We start from the raw sequence: 13,626 nt of genomic DNA on the forward strand, positions 1-13,626 counted from the left end.
GGTTTGAGCACCGCATCAAATTATATGCTGACAGTTTAGAGCCTGGAGCCTGCTTCGGATTCTGTGTCTCCCTCTCTCTCTCTCTTGCCCTTCCCCCACTCACACTCTGTCTCTCTCTGTCTCTCAAAAATAAATAAACATTGAAAAAAAACAAAAAGCAAAACATATACCATCTCATTAACTAACTAGTCAAGGACACCATCATGTCTCAACTTGACCCTTGCAATAGCTCCTACTCAACGCCCGCTTCCAGCTGCTCAGGATCTTCCAGGCTGTTGGAGTCAGAACAGTTCTTCTAAGTCTCAACCCCATTCACCTTGTTTTTCTCTTTACAACCTTGTTGGTCAGTAAGTATGAAAGCCCTGAGTCTGGAGTGTATGATCTGCCTCTTTCCTCACCTTGCATCAGCCTCGCACTGTTCTCTACAATCTGGTGACCCTGTCCTCCTTGACGTTCTCATCATATGCTAGTGTCTTACAGTTACTTTTGCTTGCAATGGCTGTTCTCCACATGCCTACATGGCTCCCTTTCTTATTTCTTCTGGTTTCTGTGAATGTCACCACTAACACTATTGTCATTGTTTGCCCAGTATCTTGCTTCTTTATACCCACATCATCCAATTTATAACCTATTAATTTATACATTTGTTTATTGTGTATAATCCTCTAATTGGAAGAAAACATTCACGACAGCAAAACTTCGTTTGTTTTGATCTCTGCCAAATCTAAGCACCTAAGGCAGCTTCTGCTGCTCAACAAACATCTTTATTCTTAATCTTAAATGTAAATGATACCAGGATGATTTTTTTTTTCATTAAAAAGACCCTCGTCTTTAGTGGAAAATTCCTCTGGCTTTATCTTTTTCTGAACCTCTAACTGCACAAGGATTTTACAATGAGAGTCTAGTGATTTCTCTTTGTTCATCAAATTCTATTTTGATAGTGGAGTAGAGTGAGAGCAGGGAGAATTGGTTGATCCCATGATAGGACTAGTAAATTGTTGGGCCGCAGGTGCAACTCAGGATAATATTCCTTACTTCCAAAAGTACTTCCAGGTTACTTTTTAGTTATAAGTTATTTGTCAGATGGCTGCTGCAACTTTTACTCCCCTTGATTTAAATAATTTAGCTGACTATAGTGAATATGGCTGGACCATCTTGAGCCAAAAGCCCTCCATATAGAGACAAGTACAAGCCACATATAGCTCCAACACTATTAAAAATAACAAATATTGAGGGGTGCCTGGGTGGCTCGGTCAGTTAAGTATCTGACTGTTGATTTCAGCTCAGGTCGTGATCTCATTGTTTGTGGGTTCAAGTCCCACATCGGTTTCTGCACTGACAGCACAGAGCCTGCTTGGGAGACTCTCTGTCCTCTCTCTCTGCCCCTCGACAACTCATGCTCGCTCTCTCTCTCTCTCTCTCTCTCTCTCTCTCTCTTTCTCTCTCTCTCTGTCTCCCAAACATACATACATACATATATACATACATACGTTAAAAATAAAAGAAATAAAGTTTATTAAAAAAATAACAAAAATTGAACAGGAACAACAAACCAAAATGAGACAACATAATTCCAAGCAACCATCAGCAATAATGTAGATTTTAACCAAAGACTCTTAGGGAGAAGAATAAAGATAATACATCATAAAACATGTGGGAAGAATTTCTGAAAACCCTCATTAAGAAGAATCTCTTTTTTACTTTAAAGTTAAGCCCATTTTCCATTATCATCTACCTGCCTCCCTGTATCTCTTCTTTTTCCTCATGTACTCAGCATCTCTCTGCACTGGCTGCTCTAACGTCTACTCCATCCTCAATATTCTTCTGATAGTTTAATGTTATGAGTATTGACCTTTTTACTTAAGTCTTTACTTAATGTTTTGATAAGAAGTCTTCAGTAAAACTTTAGAATTGCCCTTACTAATTTTTAGCTAACCCATAAAGTTATCATTGCTAATAACATGTTTGAAATGCCTTTTGTTGAAACACTTTAATCAAGAGCTTCCTATGGAAGCCATTTTCATTATGTTATTGTCATGCCTTGTGTATCACGGCTAAATTCTGAAATCAGACTCTTGGCATCAGAATGCAATCAGTCTGCCATAGACAGGAGTGAGAAGTGGTTTGTTGTTTTTGTTATGGGGTAGGGACAGAAATAGTGCATGTTTTGAATACAAAATTATTTAAATAAAGTTGCAAGTTGCAAGCACAGTTTACTCTAGAAAGAGAATAAGAAAAAAAAGATGAGGACTAATAAGTTGGCTGAATATAAGAGGGTTTGGCTTCAGGTAGAATGTAATTCATCTTTCAATAAAAGGGAATACTGTGACATTCTACCACTGAATATGTCAGACGTTTACCTTCTGAAAGCTCCAATATGGTGAATTTTGACTCAGTAGTTCCCAGAAGAAATCTTTAAAAATATTACTATTTACACAAATAATGAATTTGTTAATATGTTATAAGCATATGAGGAACATTTGTGTTCACCTTTGCCGTTAGAACAAAAGAATGTGTTCTCCAAGAACAGAGAAAAAAACAAGTCAATGATTGTATTGGGTCTTATTTAAACCCAAATAGCTTGCTTTTCATGCCAATATTTATTTAAAGATCAGTAGAAAGATTCTAATCATATCGGGTTCTCAGTTTCATGGAAAAATGTTAAAAATAATATTTCACTACCTTCTCCACAATTCAGTTTGAAATTCTATTGCTAGTACAGTCTTTTCTCATGAAAATTTCAGTCAATACAAAGGGCATATATGTGTATGTGTGTGTTGGGAGAGACAATATGGATAATTTGCATTATGAAGAATAATATTATTGTTTTGAATATTAACTGTTAAGAACTTAATTAAGTTTTGGGGTGCCTGGGTGGCTCAGTTGGTTAACCGTCCAACTTCAGCTCAGGTCATGATCTCACACTCAGGGAGTTCAAGCCCCGCATTGGGCTCTGTGCTGACAGCTCAGAGCCTGGAGCCTGCTACAACTTCTATGTCTCCCTCTCTCTCTGCCCCTCTCCTGCTCATGCTCTCTCTCTGTCTCAAAAATAAATAAATAAATAAAAAACATTAAAAAATTTTTAAAAAGAACTTAATTTTTACTTATTTTTACCAATTACTCTATCTATACTTGTCAGTAAAGCAGTATGAATTCTTCATATATTTGACTAATCATGTGATAGTATTTGACAATAAACTACCATGTCAATAAATAACATCATGCCTTAAGACAAAAACAGAGGTCAAAATTACAACAAACATAAAAGGGACTAAAATCTGTACATCTATTAAAATTTCAAGTATACATTTAATGGAAAGTACATTTCTTTAACTGTGGTGATATCCGTGACCCTAATGTACTTTTGAAGTCTTTGCTCATCAGAGCAAGAACTCGGTATTAGTAATTTTTCATGTGACTACAAGTAACCATCTCTTATTTTATACTGTAAAATATAACTGTGATCTCTACTAATAATAATCATATATAAAGAAACAAAATCCCATCTTATGAATCTACTAATTATTTACACTGCTTTCATATTTTTGGCAAGAGACAGTATAGATTTCAGACTCAAATATTAGATTGCTATTTGCCATGTGTAAATGTAAAACTCCTAGAAAAGGGGCTGGTCACATAGTGGATGCTTTATTAGCTAGAGAAATTCTCACTAGCTATTGAAGAATAGTCCCCTATTACATCCATAACACAGTGCATTTAAATTGAATTTCTTGTTCAACTTGAAACCTGCCTTCTGGGATAGCTCTCCTCCAAGGGGTGGGAAGCCCAGGCATCCAGGCTTCTTCCATTGGGTAGTTTCTCAATGTTGGACCCCTTTGCTTTCAGTATGTGTATAGACTCAAGGTGTACAAAATGATTCCAAGGATCAGAATTTGAAAATTATTTTTTTAATTAATTTATTTTTCAGAGAGAGAGCACATGGAAGGGGGAGAGAGAGAGAGAGACAGAAAGAGAGGAGAGAGAAAATCCCAAGTAGGCTCCACACTGACTGATGTGGGGTCGAGCTCACAAACCATGAGATCATGACCTGAGCTGAAGTCAGATGCTTAATCTACTGAGCCACCCAAGACCCCCAGAAGATCTATCACTTCTATCCACATTGCTTTGTCTATAATAGTGACAGAGACCCGCCCTAACTACAAAGGGACCTTGCAAATGTTATGTCCCTATGCTCTTGAAGAAAGGAAACTAGACTGTTAAAATCTACCTAGTTCCATCTAAATAAAAGGAAAAAAAAATGTTAGGTTAAATCTCCCTACTGAGTCTGTTTCCATATAAAATGAGTATGTTACCTAGGATTTCCTCTGAAACTTTGACATAAAACAGAAAGAACACTTAAGAGGAGAAATGAAAATCTTATGTACTGAGGTAAAAAAACAATTAGCTCTACTTTGCTGATTCCCTTCCTTACTCAAGACAGGAAGATGGTATATATGAATTAATACAGGGAATAGATGGAGTTAAAGAAGAAACATATCACTGTTATATAAACTATAACTGTATAGAAACTGTCTTGAAAATTAACCATTTTCCTAGCATTTGAGTAGTTGAAAGCAATGACCAAAAAAATAAATATATAAATAAATAGATTACCAACCTAGCCCAATTTTTAATTGAAAATTAATAAAAATGTGACTCTTTTATTCTTAATTATGAGACAGAAATGTATTAGAAAAAATGGAAGACAAATCTGTGTGCAATTTAGGCTTTTATAATAAGGGAGATAATTTTCTTAAAACCTTTTGCTTTCCTGTGAATAAATAGATTTCATTAGGGAGAAGTACAAATGCATTTTCAATATTTCAGAATCTCAATTCTTTTTCGTTCTGTCACTACATTGGGTGTGAAGTTGGTCTAAATATTAGATACAATAATTGGTCTTGTATTTCACATTCTGGACCAAAATTGCTAAGAGTCATGGACATAATACTTGAAAAATATTTAGTATCATTAAAAATATAGGTAAAATTGTATAGTTATCAAAATATAAACTGAATGGCTGAAGGTATATATTTATATCATTTGGTAGATTTTACAAATTGGAGGTTCTGTCTAGCAACTATATATCTATAGGTTATCCAAGGTTAACAAGAAAAAAAAACAAGCGTTGATTTTTGTACATTATAAATTCTAGTAGACAAGTGTTCAAATGTGGGGTCTTCGGGGGAGAGGGTCTGGTAGTTCTCAGCTTCAGTGCTGGGAAGCAACATCATTTTCTTTATGTTTTCTGTAGGCATCTACATGACAAACCCAGAAGCAGAAAGTCTGGGATTGAGAGATAACATGTGTAAGTCTGGTCACCCTCTCTCCCTCTCCTCTCTCTCTCTTAATGGTGATTCCAACTTAGTGGGATCTACAGGATATAATAATAAGAGATGTAAATGAGGAGAAATAATTTTACTTCACCTTTCAAGGTTCTTGGCTGAGACCCCCTTGTGATGAAAGATCAGCAGGAGAAAAACAAACAAGTTCAAAAACATGCATAACTCCTGGCTACATGGGAGATACCCAAGAAAACTGAATAACTGCCAGAGATTTCCCAAGTCACTACCTTAAATACCATCTCCAGCGAAAGACAAAAGATATTGGTGGGAGGCAGTTAGAGGAAGTTATCAAACAAAGCACAATGAACAAGGTTGCAATTGTTACACAGATTTAAGTCAATGCCTTCTCCACTGATGGATTTCTCATGATTTAATCACCCTTCTCTTCCTGGTACAAAAAACATGAGTGCTAATCTCTGCTCTGTTATCAGGTTTGTAGGGACACATAGTATTAGCATTTGAGTCATGAAGCAAACATTTATAAGGTGAGGGAAAGAGAGTATATCACTGGGTTTCCAATTGCTTTCTCTTCAAATATGAGTGTGCTCAAAGACTCCAATAACTTCCCATCACTCTTAGAACCAAAACAAAACAAAAACAAATGTGTTTTGAACGTCCTAAAGGTCCCTTGAGACCTAGGTTCCTGTTATGTTTCTCAACGCCTTTCCCTTTTAACTCCACGTGCATAGTCCTATTTTATTTCCAGATCCATTACAAGGGCTGTTCTAATGCCCGGGATAAACTTTCTTCAGTTGATGCAGGAGGTCACTGATAGGACATGACCACAGGTTGATTCTTAGATAGATCCTGGCAATTAGAGTCCCCTCAATAGAGTGGGAATTAGTACCTATGTTTTCTGACTTTTGCTTACCCATTATATCCCATAACACTATTCTTCTTCATTACATCACTCAGAGGAATTGTGCATAGCAGTTGTTCAACAGAGATGATTTTTAATTAATTATCACTATTTCAAGAAGTCAATGCAATTTAACTTGCCTTGTGAAATTCAGAGGAAGCATGATTTTAAATATATCTCTACATGTAATTCATATTAATCTACATCTATTTTTATCTCTCAATCTATTTTTTCAAACACATATTTGATTGTACTTGTGTGTATATGTGTGTGTATATATATACATATATACACACACATATATATAAAACACTCATAGGCATGTGTATCCTTTTATATGTATATATATGCATATGTATATATTTATATAAAGTTTAAATATGCATATAGTTTACATAAAGTTTAAATATGCATGTAGACAATGTTGGGAGATATATTTAATATAATATATTAATTAATACCATATTGGTATATATGCATATGTGTGTTTGTTATACTTATAGACTTACATTTATGAACTGCATCTAAAAATCCCGATGTCCCTAGGTCTCAGCTGAAACCAATTAAATTTTAGTATCTGAGAGGGGAATCTAAGGTTAGGTTAGGTTAGGTTATTTTAAGGAGCCAGGTGATTCTGATTTGGTACCAGGGTTGATAAATACTCTGGGGGGCAGGGGGAATAGAGATAGATGTAAGGTCCTGGCATGTATACACACAGACTGAAGCTTTGGGACCAAGAGAGGAGTAACTTCATATACATAATTTCCAGGCTCCAAAGTACATTTAATTACCTTAACATTTATTTTTCTAAGATTTCTTTCTTTTGTCTCATATGTACATAGTTACTGCAATAAGTTCTATATTAAAGGATGGGAAACAGTTTTCCATAAATATCTCCTTGAAGGTGCTATCATTCATTTACTTCCTATTTGTGTGTGTTCTTTCAAAATGCAATCACAAGTGTTGCTTTTATAAATCCTTTAGGCCAATGATATGTGAGTCTGAATTACTTTTCGAGAGGATATTTGAAAGCCTTTCACTCAAACTGTCCATTTTGAAGAGCACAGCAATCAACTATTGCAAAAACAGAAGACTATAAAGATAGACATATTTCAGTACATTGTTTAAAAGCCAACGATTTGACAAGGGCTGTTACAGAGAACTCTTGTCCGTACTGAATGGACGCACGCGCACGACACAACAAAATAGGTGTGGGATTTCTTCAAAAGACATTGAGATCCTGGAATGCTTGATCTGGGCATTAGGATTTGGCTGAAAATACTACTTGGTAACAGTCTGGTTGAGACGGTTTTCAGACACATTCGGGATTTTATGCTTTTGTGTGTTATTTGTGTTATTCCCAAACACTGTTATTAGTTATTAACCCACTTATTAGGAGCCAATGAACTAATGCCCTTTGTAAAGACACTTAAGCTTTCTCCTTATTAGTCTAGTCACAGATGGTTCACGATCTTTTCTTCCAGTTAAAGATTTTTGATCCCTGTGATTGTTCACAACCCCTTCCCCATTTTCCCTGCCTGCCCATGGGGCTCTCATTCTGCCCTTCTTTATTCTTCTTCTGGTTTTACTTTTTTGTTGTTGTTGTTTTGTTTTTAAGTTTGCTTATTTATTTTGAGAGAGTGCACACGCGAGAGTAGGGGAGGAACAGAGAGAAAATCCTAAGTAGGCACTCGCTGTTAGCTCAGAGCCCCAGGCGGGGCTAGATCTCACCAATCTTGAGATCATAGCCTGAGCAGAGATCAAGAGTTAGAAGCGTAACCGACTGAGAAACCCAGGTGTCCCTGTTTTAACTAGTTTCTGAACCTCCACGAATGGGTGTCTGCAGAGGCAAAGGTGAATACACTTACGTGGTTGATCAAGAGGCGTGGGAGAGGAGGGCTTAAACTCAATTAGATCCAGGGGTGGGCAGTTGCTGCCAAGCCAAATCTCCGATAGTTCTGTTTCTGCGTGAGTCTGACATAAGTTTTAACTTCTGGAACTTCTGGTCCCCAGGCCCTCAGTTCATCAGCTCTTTACTCAACCCATGGCAGACACTACACTTCCTTCTGCTCAGCTCCAGCGGGTGATGGTGCCATAATCTCGGCTGAACACATCCATTGGTTTTTGTTGGGAAGCCTCTTCAACACTGGGAAGAAGGTAAGGCAGTGGGAACCACAGTCTGGGGGCTTTGAGGGGCAACAGAACACATACTCAGTGTCTTAAATTACTGACACAAGTAGATGCCTCACATCCAGCTCAACCTGAACACTGTACCCATGACAGATAATGCCTGAATACAATCTCAATGCAGTTCTTATGTTTACTTTATCAAAATTTTAGAAATACTAGGTGTAAAACCAATGAATCACCAGAGTAGTCATTGGTAAAAGTTTGTTGTGCACACACCAAAATCATCCCTCACCAAACCAAAACATGGAATGAGGCTCTACCTTGTTATATAGCAGTTTATACAGTGAGAAAGCAGGGGCTGTTTATTCTTAGAAACTTCTTATGTGACATAAAATTGGTCAGTGTTTACTTCACGTTAATTTTTGGATCCAGTTTAAGTTTCGCATTTGATTTCCGGAGGCATAAATGAGAAATGACCCAGGCCAAGGAAGTCTTGCAAAATAAGCTAAGTTTTGCATGTGTGATTAAATTGCTTGTGTCTGCTCAGGGAACTTTCAAGCCTGGTGTCTGTTTTTGATTTTAATAACTTCGAATGTTTTACATTCATGAAACTGATGTGAAATGGCAGCAATACAAGATGGAGGTTCAGCGGTTTTGTTGGTAATCCGGCTCTTCTGTGATATTGGCTCATTGTCTATCCTTCTTCAATCATTTTGTGTTTTTAACTGGGGCTAGCTCATAGTTTATAGTCTGTTTGGCCACTGGTATGCAAACTGGAAACTCCTGAATCTTGTTTTCAATGATTAAATTCCACACTTTCAGCAGTCATGATCACCTGTATTACCATGGTTTCCCTTAACGATGTTTCTAGTTTGATGCTCTGTGGAAATTAAAATTTTTTTTCAACGTTTATTTATTTTTGGGACAGAGAGAGACAGAGCATGAACGGGGGAGGGGCAGAGAGAGGGAGACACAGAATCGGAAGCAGGCTCCAGGCTCTGAGCCGTCAGCCCAGAGCCTGACACGGGGCTCGAACTCACGGACCGCGAGATCGTGACCTGGCTGAAGTCGGACGCTTAACCGACTACGCCACCCAGGCGCCCCGCTCTGTGGAAATTAGAAGTATTTCTTGTGCTCTTTTTAAGCTGGCCTGTGGCATTATTCTGAAGGTACTGGTAAAGTCATTCCTTTTTATTTTTTTTATTTTTTTTAATGATACATATATTTATTTAATCATAGTATAATAGTTATCTTATGATATAATTGACAATATCTTCAAATATTGCACAATTCGTTTCTAAAATCTTTAAGTTATATGCTCATTTTACTTCTGAGGTTTTGAGATTTCTTTTTCTTTCAGTTATTATATAATCCCTTAATTTTATTTTTTATATGAAATTTATTGACAAATTGGTTTCCATACAACACCCAGTGCTCATCCCAAAAGGTGCCCTCCTCAATACCCATCACCCACCCTCTCCTCCCTCCCACCCCCCATCAACCCTCAGTTTGTTCTCAGTTTTTAACAGTCTCTTATGCTTTGGCTCTCTCCCACTCTAACCTCTTTTTTTTTTTTCCTTCCCCTGCCCCATGAATTCCTGTTAAGTTTCTCAGGATCCACATAAGAGTGAAACCATATGGTATCTGTCTTTCTTTGTGTGGCTTATTTCACTTAGCATCACACTCTCCAGTTCCATCCACGTTGCTACAAAAGGCCATATTTCATTCTTTCTCATTGCCACGTAATATTCCATTGTGTATATAAACCACAATTTCTTTATCCATTCATCAGTTGATGGACATTTAGGCTCTTTCCATAATTTGGCTATTGTTGAGAGTGCTGCTATGAACATTGGGGTACAAGTGGCCCTGTGCATCAGTACTCCTGTATCCCTTGGATAAATTCTTAGCAGTGCTATTGCTGGGTCATAGGGTAGGTCTATTTTTAATTTTCTGAGGAACCTCCACACTGTTTTCCAGAGTGGCTGCACCAATTTGCATTCCCACCAACAGTGCAAGAGGGTTCCCATTTCTCCACATCCTCTACAGCATCTAGAGTCTTCTGATTTGTTCATTTTGGCCACTCTGACTGGCCTGAGGTGATACCTGAGTGTGGTTTTGATTTGTATTTCTCTGATAAGGAGCGACGCTGAACATCTTTTCATGTGCCTGTTGGCCATCCGGATGTCTTCTTTAGAGAAGTGCCTATTCATGTTTTCTGCCCATTTCTTCACTGGGTTATTTGTTTTTCAGGTGTGGAGTTTGGTGAGCTCTTTATAGATTTTGGATACTAACCCTTTGTCCGATATGTCATTTGCGAATATCTTTTCCCATTCCGTTGGTTGCCTTTTAGTTTTGTTGGTCGTTTCCTTTGCTGTGCAGAAGCTTTTTATCTTCATAAGGTCCCAGTGATTCACTTTTGCTTTTAATTCCCTTGCCTTTGGGGATGTGTCGAGTAAGAGATTGCTACGGCTGAAGTCAGAAAGGTCTTTTCCTGCTTTCTCCTCTAGGGTTTTGATGGTTTCCTGTCTCACATCAGGTCCTTTATCCATTTTGAGTTTATTTTTGTGAATGGTGTGAGAAAGTGGTCTAGTTTCAACCTTCTGCATGTTGCTGTCCAGTTCTCCCAGCACCATTTGTTAAAGAGGCTGTCTTTTTTCCATTGGATGTTCTTTCCTGCTTTGTCAAAGATGAGTTGGCCATACGTTTTTGGGTCTAGTTCTGGGGTTTCTATTCTATTCCATTGGTCTATGTGTCTGTTTTTGTGACAATACCATGCTGTCTTGATGATGACAGCTTTGTAGTCGAGGCTAAAGTCTGGGATTGTGATGCCTCCTGCTTTGGTCTTCTTCTTCAAAATTCCTTTGGCTATTCGGGGCCTTTTGTGGTTCCATATGAATTTTAGGATTGCTTGTTCTAGTTTCGAGAAGAATGCTGGTGCAATTTTGATTGGGATTGCATTGAATGTGTAGATAGCTTTGGGTAGTATTGACATTTTGACAATATTTTTCCAATCCATGAGCATCGAATGTTTTTCCATTTCTTTATATCGTCTTCAATTTCCTTCATAAGCTTTCTATAGTTTTCAGCATACAGATCCTTTACATCTTTGGTTAGATCTATTCCTAGGTATTTTATGCTTCTTGTTGCAATTGTGAATGGGATCAGTTTCTTTATTTGTCTTTCTGTTGCTTCATTGTTAGTGTATAAGAATGCAACTGATTTCTGCACATTGATTTTGTATCCTGCAACTTTGCTGAATTCCTGTATCAGTTCTAGCAGACTTTTGGTGGAGTCTATCGGATTTTCCATGTATAATATCATGTCATCTGCAAAAAGCGAAAGCTTGACTTCATCTTTGCCAATTTGGATGCCTTTGATTTCCTTTTGTTGTCTGATTGCTGATGCTAGAACTTCCAGCACTATGTTAAACAGCAGTGGTGAGAGTGGGCATCCTTGTCGTGTTCCTGATCTCGGGGAAAAAGCTCTCAGTTTTTCCCCATTGAGGATGATGTTAGCTGTGGGCTTTTCATAAATGGCTTTTATGATCTTTAAGTATGTTCCTTCTATCCCGACTTTCTCAAGGGTTTTTATTAAGAAAGGGTGCTGGATTTTGTCAAAGGCCTTTTCTGCATCGATTGACAGGATCATATGGTTCTTCTCTTTTTTTTTGTTAATGTGATGTATCACGTTGATTGATTTGCGAATGTTGCACCAGCCCTGCATCCCAGGAATGAATCCCACTTGATCATGGTGAATAATTCTTTTTATATGCCGTTGAATTCGATTTGCTAGTATCTTATTGAGAATTTTTGCATCCATATTCATCAGGGATATTGGCCTGTAGTTCTCTTTTTTTACTGGGTCTCTGTCTGGTTTAGGAATCAAAGTAATACTGGCTTCATAGAATGAATCTGGAAGTTTTCCTACCCTTTCTATTTCTTGGAATAGCTTGAGAAGGATAGGTATTATCTCTGCTTTAAACGTCTGGTAGAACTCCCCTGGGAAGCCATCTGGTCCTGGAGTCTTACTTGTTGGGAGATTTTTGATAACTGATTCAATTTCTTCGCTGGTTATGGGTCTGTTCAAGCTTTCTATTTCCTCCTGATTGAGTTTTGGAAGAGTGTGGGTGTTCAGGAATTTGTCCATTTCTTCCAGGTTGTCCAATTTGTTGGCATATAATTTTTCATAGTATTCCCTGATAATTGTTTGTATCTCTGAGGGATTGGTTGTAATAATTCCATTTTCATTCATGATTTTATCTATTTGGGTCATCTCCCTTTTCTTTTTGAGAAGCCTGGCTAGAGGTTTGTCAATTTTGTTTATTTTTTCAAAAAACCAACTCTTGGTTTCGTTGATCTGCTCTACAGTTTTTTTAGATTCTATGTTGTTTATTTCTGCTCTGATCTTTATTATTTCTCTTCTTCTGCTGGGTTTAGGCTGCCTTTGCTGTTCTGCTTCTAGTTCCTTTAGGTGTGCTATTAGATTTTGTATTTGGGATTTTTCTTGTTTCTTGAGATAGGCCTGGATTGCAATGTATTTTCCTCTCAGGACTGCCTTCGCTGCGTCCCAAAGCGTTTGGATTGTTGTATTTTCATTTTCGTTTGTTTCCATATATTTTTTAATTTCTTCTCTAATTGCCTGGTTGACCCACTCATTCTTAGTAGGGTGTTCTTTAACCTCCATGCTTTTGGAGGTTTTCCAGACTTTTTTCTGTGGTTGATTTCAAGCTTCATAGCATTGTGGTCTGAAAGTATGCATGGTATAATTTCAATTCTTGTAAATTTATGAAGGGCTGTTTTGTGACCCAGTATATGATCTATCTTGGAGAATGTTCCATGTGCACTCGAGAAGAAAGTATATTCTGTTGCTTTGGGATGTAGAGTTCTAAATATATCTGTCAAGTCCATCTGATTCAATGTCTCATTCAGGGCCCTTGTTTCTTTATTGACCGTGTGTCTAGATGATCTGTCCATTTCTGTAAGTGGGGTGTTAAAGTCCCCTGCAATTACCACATTCTTATCAATAAGGTTGCTTATGTTTATGAGTAATTGTTTTATATATTTAGGGGCTCTGGTATTTGGCGCATAGACATTTATAATTGTTAGCTCTTCCTGATGGATAGACCCTGTAACTATTATATAATGTCCTTCTTCATCTCTTGTTACAGCCTTTAATTTAAAGTCTAGTTTGTCTAATATAAGTATGGCTACTCCAGCTTTCTTTTGGCTTCCAGTCGCATGATAAATAGTTCTCCATCCCCTCACTCTCAATCTAAAGGTGTCCTCAGGT

At 37.4% G+C, this 13,626-nt stretch overlaps 1 protein-coding gene across 8 annotated transcripts in view; it reads left to right on the plus strand.

Annotated features, from left to right (window-relative positions):
- The window catches only part of CDH18 (cadherin 18), a 1,009,468-nt gene that overhangs the window by 394,090 nt on the left and 601,752 nt on the right, over positions 1-13,626 (plus strand). For all 8 annotated transcript variants that reach the window (XM_045038559.1, XM_045038553.1, XM_045038573.1 and 5 more), the window contains one exon: positions 8,218-8,361. The gene's annotated coding sequence lies outside the window, so the exon portion shown is untranslated. The remainder of the gene's footprint in view (positions 1-8,217; positions 8,362-13,626) is intronic.

This window comes from Felis catus, chromosome A1, assembly GCF_018350175.1.
Source record: "Felis catus isolate Fca126 chromosome A1, F.catus_Fca126_mat1.0, whole genome shotgun sequence".
Classification (NCBI taxonomy): Eukaryota; Metazoa; Chordata; class Mammalia; order Carnivora; family Felidae; genus Felis; species Felis catus.